At 46.4% G+C, this 6,451-nt stretch overlaps 1 pseudogene; it reads right to left on the bottom strand.

The window, feature by feature from the left end:
* Positions 1-2,531: 2,531 nt before the first annotated feature.
* Positions 2,532-2,657, bottom strand: LOC143989545 (U2 spliceosomal RNA; annotated as a pseudogene).
* Between the last annotated feature and the right edge of the window lie 3,794 nt (positions 2,658-6,451).

Genomic DNA, 6,451 nt, shown 5'->3' with positions numbered 1-6,451 from the left:
TCAACAGCACTGCTCAGGGATTAAGTATGAAGTTGACTGGAACAGTGTTTTGGGACAGAAGGTGTCAGACCGTGGGAGAGCCGAGCCGCTGTTTGAGCCACAGTCTGACTCTGTTGTGACTGTGCTGCCAGCACATTGTATTTTAACACCCTTGCTTCAGCACTTAAATGGTGTTAAAAAAGTTAAAGAGCCATAGTGATTACTGTATATGAAGCTATACCTCCCAACATTTTGAGATGGGAATGAGGGACACCTACTATCAAACATATGTAGGCATAGGACATGCCCCCTGCCACACCCCCTTAAAGGAGAATTAACCACAAAAAAAAGGTTAATTAAATACAGGGCTTTTTTTTTTACCACTACTATATCTTCATATGCCCTGTACACACAGTCGGACTTTCCGAAGAAAAGTGTGCGATCGGATCGTGACGTTGGAAAATACAATCGCGTGTGGGCTCCATCTGACTTTTTCCGCCGGAATTTCCGACACACAAAGTTTGAGAGCCGGTGTCTTGTCGAATACTGTCCCCCGTTGCATAGTGTCCGCCCTGTACTGCTCTTGCTCAGTACGGAGGACAAGGAGATGTCGAAAGTCTCAGAAGATGAACGGCGCCTGCACACTGAGTCCAGGTTCAAGTCCCACCATCCAAGTGGACATAGCGTTAGAATAAAAAGTTTATGAGCGAAGCGAGGCCTTGCCCGAAGGGTGGTGAGCGAAACAAGCCCGCGAGGGACCTTCTTACTAAGTGCTGTTTAACATTATCTACCGTATGTCCACTTGCATGGCGGGGCTTGAACCTGGACTCAAGGCAGAAGGTTCTATTAAGTGCGCAACTTTCGCCGTCTTCTTGTCCGCTTGGGCAGTACGGGGAGGACACTATCTGATGGAGTGCCAGTTCTCGGCAGAGCACCGCATCTAAAATTTTCCCGACAACAAAATCCGATCATTTAAATTCCGATTGCGTGTAGACAATTCCGACGGACAAAGTGGCACGCATGCTCAGAATAAATGACAAGACGAAAGCTATTGGCTACTGCCCTCTTTATAGTTCCGTCGTATGTGATTTACACCGCCTCGTCCTGAACGATCGGATTTTTCGACAATTTTGTGCGACTGTGTGTATGCAAGACAAGTTTGGGCCAAAATCCGTCTGAAAAAATCAGATGGATTTTTCCGTCTGAATGTCTGACCGTGTGTACAAGGCAATATTGTTTTTTAAAATGTACAAATACAGCAATTTGGAAATTGGATGAAAGGTTTAGCACTGGGAAACACTTTTTCGAAAAATAAAAAGTGCATTTTATAGACAACTATATAGATCAGACAAAAATGAGGGACAAATGAGGGGGAAAAAGGGACAGAGGAACATTGCTCCAAATCAGGGACAGTCCCTCGAAATCAGGGACAGTTGGGAGCTATGTGACACATGGGTGTATTGCTGTAATAAATACAGCAAGGGTTAAAATTCTCTGTGCTGGTGTTCACACACACAAAGCAGTGACCAGGCTTTTTCACCCCTTCCAAAACACTTTTTTTATATTTTTCACAGTGACATGTGAAACAAACCCAAAAACTCCACCCGGTGCCAAAAAAAGTGCACACATATAAAGAGTGAACACAAAACGTGCAACGGGTGTAACACTGTCCTCCACTAGGAAGGACCTTACCCTTTCCCCCAGGGCTTTAGGCTCCAGATGCGGACTGAGGTACTCACTTGCTCCATGTGGCCGAGACCAGAAGGAAGGTCTGCCGAAACAGACCCACCCAAGTACTCGGTTGGGGCTCCCCCGAAGGGAGATTCCCTGAGAGAGGGCAAACCAAGCCAGAAGGCCTATGTCCACCCCCTCACAAGACGTTCAGGGCAAGCCCGAGGACCTACACCCTACTAATCACACAGTGACAAACGTGATACACCAAACAAAAAAATACAAAAAAGTGACGAACACAGGGGTATAAATAAAAGAAAGTGGGGGAGAAGGAAGTGGGACAGAGTGAAAGTGACCATTGTGTAATACAACGGCTGGCCCTCCGGCCAGGAATAAAAATTTCTCCTGGTCCTAGCCAAAAGGCTCGGCCCTAGAGGCAGGTGCGAAAAAGTGTGTTGTGGTGAAGTGACCATGGTGCCATAACGCAAAGTGATAAATCACAGTGAATATACAGCACCCCTGGACTGCCACTTCAGGGGCACATTCACCACTGGCTTTTCGTCGCAACCCTGACCAACAACCCAGACCACAGAAGCCCCCACCCCAGGCAGAAAGGCATGAAGTTCTGAGAGCTTAGTGAGAACCCTTACCATCAGGCTCCACCATCGCTCCTACCTAACTACATTCGGGAAGTACTAACCTCTCCCCCAGTGGGAAAGGGGAGCCAGTGTTCTCTCCTGAAAAACTGTCTGGAGCTAGAGCTTCCACAATCCAGGCCAGAAGGCCAGGGACCGACCCTTCAGCGCCAACCCAGTGGTGCTACATCCCCATCAGAAGGCTTCACTTTCGGCTACGAACCGCTCCAGGTTACCTTCACACCAGCAGGTTTTGCATATCAACCGCCACCCCTGATCCACCTAGCCGTAGAGCAGGGACGGGAGCAAGCGCCACCTCCTGGCAACTGATAAGAACAGATACTACACTTGATCTTAGCCAAAAGGCTGAGATCCCTTTCAGAACACTCTACTCAACAGTGTTGCTAAGGGACAGAGTACAATATTAATTGGAACAGTGTTTTGGTGGGGGGTGGGGGGGTAGTCAGACCACTGGAGATCTGCTTTGCTTGAGAGCCACAGTCCGAGTCTTCTATGCTTTTTAACTCCATTGTTTCAGCAGTTATTAAAACTTTAGAGGGCCATGCTTATTACTGTATATGAAGCCAGGTTGCATTACAGTAATAAATGCTGCGTGCTTGCAGCCCATAGGAGAGTCAGACCTCTGTTCCTAAATGTGAAAACAGCAAACCATCTTTTCAACCCCTTCTTGAACACTGCTCTAATCAACACCTTTGCTCAAGGATTGAGCGTGATGTTGACTGGAACAGTGTTTTGGGGTAGAAGGTGTCCGAACGAGGGAGAGCCCCAGTCCGATTGTACTATATTTTAGCCCCCTTGCTTCAGCACCGAATAGTGTTTTTGGGCACAAGGTGTCAGACCACTGGAGAGCCAAGCCGCTGCTTTGCGGGAGAGCCACAGTCCAATTCTACTATGATATTTTAGCCCTCTTTCTTTCTTGAATGAATGAATTAAATACTTGTATAGCGCACAATGCGAACTGAATCGCCTCTAGGCGCTGTGGTGAGCTTTGATCATCTGCTAAAAGAGGAAGGTCTTGAGTTTTTTCCTAAAAGCCAGGTGATTTTCTTCCAGGCGGATGTTGATTGGTAGAGAATTCCATAGCCGAGGCCCTTGGACAGCGAATCTCCGATCTCCCTTGGATTTATACCGGGCTTTGGGTATGAGGAGGAGGTTTTTGTTGGCTGATCGAAGACTGCGGTTTGGTGTGTAATGATTTATTTTCTCCATTAGGTATTGCGGAGCTTCTCTATGCACGCATTTGTGGGTGAGACAAAGGGTCTTGAACGTGATCCGATTTTTTACGGTTAGCCAATGTAAGCTCCTCAGCGAAGGAGAGATGGATTCCCAGGGTTTCTTTCCTGTTATCAGCCTTGCTGCCGTGTTTTGGATCAGTTGTAATCACGCAAGTTGATACTGTGGTAATCCTATGTAAAGTGAATTTGCGTAGTCCAGTCGTGAATTAATGATTGTTCCAACTACCACTGCTTTGTCATTCTTTGGGATAAAAGGGATGAGTCTGCGAAGCATGCGCAGCAGATGGTGAGATCCACTGACTACTGCTCCTATTTGCGCATCCATTGACATTTGTGTGTCTAAAATAACCCCGAGACTCTTCGCTTTGGCCTTTGGGGAGATAGTCTGCCCAAAGACGGTTGGTGGAGACCAGGAGGTTTTGGTTGCGGGCTTATGATTTGGGTGTAAGATAAGAAGCTCTGTCTTGGAGGTAGTTGGAGGGAGTTGGTGGTCATCCAGTCCTCTATTGATTTGAGGCAGTTTTCAAGTTGTTGTTGGTGATCTTGGGCGAATGTAAATGTTGAAGAGAACGGGTGACAAAGGAGAGCATTGAGGGACACCGCAGGTGACTGCCCGAGATTCAGAGAGGAATTTTCCTAGTTTCCCTGTCTGTGACCGATTTCCTAGGAAGGAGGCGAACCATTGGAGATCTATGTCTTGGACTCCGGCTACTTCTGTGAGGCGGACGAGTAGTACTGTGATCTACTGTATCAAACGCTGCACTTAGGTCTAACAGTACGAGGAGACACGGCTCTCCGTCATCTGCTGCTTCGAGGGCATCGTCCCAAATCTTAAGGAGTGCTGTTTTTGCTCCATGACCCGGGTGGAAGCCTGATTGCAGCGGGTCCAGGAGTTTGTGAGTATCTAGGTGGAGTTGTAGCTGATGTACTACAGCTTTCTCCATGATCTTAGAAATGGTATTAAGGCTTGTAATTGGCCTACGGTTGTTCTTCAGCACTTAACAGTGTTAGCAATATTTAATAGGCCTTTATTGTATGTGTAGCCAGGTTGCATTGCTGCAATAAATACAGTAAGGGTTAAAAATACCTTTTCTTGTAGCACATAGGACAGCCAGACTGCTGTTCTCACAGACAAAGAAGTGACCCCTCTTTTCACCCCTTCCTGAACATTCCTTTAATCAACAGCACTGCTCAGGCAGTATATAAAATGTTGATTGGAACAGTGTTTTGTTGCGGAGGGTGTCAGGCCTCTGGAGAGCCAAGCCGCTGTTTTGCAGGAGAGCCAGTCTGACTCTGCCATTTGATACCAGCATATGGTATTTTTACCCCCTTGCGTCAGCACTTAACAGTGTTAAAAAAGTTAAAAAGCCATACTTTTTACTGTATATAAAGCTTGCAATAAACGCAGCGATGGTTAAAATACCCTGTGCCTGCAGCCCATGGGAGAGTGAGACCTCTGTTCTCACACACAAAGCAGCGATCCATCTTTTCATACTTTCCTGAACATTGCTCCATTTAACAGCACCGCTCAGGCAAGCGAGTATAATGTTGATTGGAACACTGTTTTGGGCCAGAAGGTTTCAGACCACTGGAGAACCTCTGTTTTGCTTGAGAGCCACAGTCTGATTCTGCTGTGGTATTTTAACCCCCCTTGCTTGTTGCTTCAGCACTTAGCAGAGTTAAAACAATTAAAGAACCATACTTATTATCGTATATGAAGCCAGGCTGCATTACTGTAATAAATGCAGTAATGGTTAAATACCCTGTGCTGTCAGCACATAGGAGAGTTGCCCCTCAGTTCTCACAGATAAATCAGCAACCTAACTTTTCATCCCTTTCTGAACACTACTCAGATCAACAGCATGTCCCAGGGAGTGAGTACAATGTTGATTGGAATAGTGTTTTGGAGTGAGGGTGTGAAACCACCGTGGAGCCAGGCTGCTGCGTTGCGTGAGAGCCACAGTCCGACTCTGCTGCCAACACGTTTTAGTTGAACCTCTTAGCTTCAGCACTTAACAGTGTTGAAAAGATTAAAGAGTCATACTGTTTACAGTATATGAAGCCTGGCTGCATTACTCTTATGCCCTGTACACACGATAGGATTTTCCGACAACAAAATCCATGGGAGTTTTTCCTACGGATGTTGGCTTAAACTTGTCTTGCCTACACACGGTCACACAAAGTTGTCGGAAAATCCGATCGTTCAGAACCACGTACGACAGAACTATAAAGAGGGCAGTAGCCAATAGCTTTCATCTCGTCATTTATTCTGAGCATGCATTCCACTTTGTCCGTCGGAATTGTCTACACGCGATTGGAATTTAAACGATCGGATTTTGTTGTCGGGAAAATTTTAGATTTGGTGCTCTGCCGAGAACTGTCCCTCCATCGAATACGGTCTGCCCGTACTGCGCAAGCGGACAAGAAGACGCCGAAAGTCTCTGAAGATGAACGGCGCATGCGCACTTAATAGTACCTTCTGCCTTGAGTCCAGGTTCAAGCCCAACCATGCAAGCTACGCAATGCGGTGATGTACAACACGTACGACGAGACGAGAAAAAATTAAGTTCAATAGCGGTGCTGCTCTTCTGCTTGATTCCGAGCATTCATGGCACTTTGTGCATCAGAATTGTGTACACACGATCGGAATTTCCGACAACGGATTTTGTTGTCGGAAAATTTGAGAACCAGATCTCAAATTTTGACTGACAGAAATTCCTATGGAAAATGTGGAGCCTACACACGGTTGGAATTTCCGACAACAAGGTCCTATCACGTATTTTCCATCAGAAAATCCTATCATGTGTACAGGGCATAATAGCTGCAGCAAGGTTGAAAATACCCTGTGCTGCCAGCACGTAGGAAAGTCGGACCTCTGTTCTTACACACAAAGATATGACGCAACCCAAA

The sequence above is a fragment of the Lithobates pipiens genome, unplaced genomic scaffold, assembly GCF_037356315.1.
Source record: "Lithobates pipiens isolate NorthernLeopardFrog02 unplaced genomic scaffold, aLitPip1_a1.2 Scaffold_1, whole genome shotgun sequence".
Taxonomy (NCBI): Eukaryota; Metazoa; Chordata; class Amphibia; order Anura; family Ranidae; genus Lithobates; species Lithobates pipiens.
Note: the sequence above shows the minus strand (reverse complement) of the source record. Positions and strands in the feature narration are given on the sequence as shown.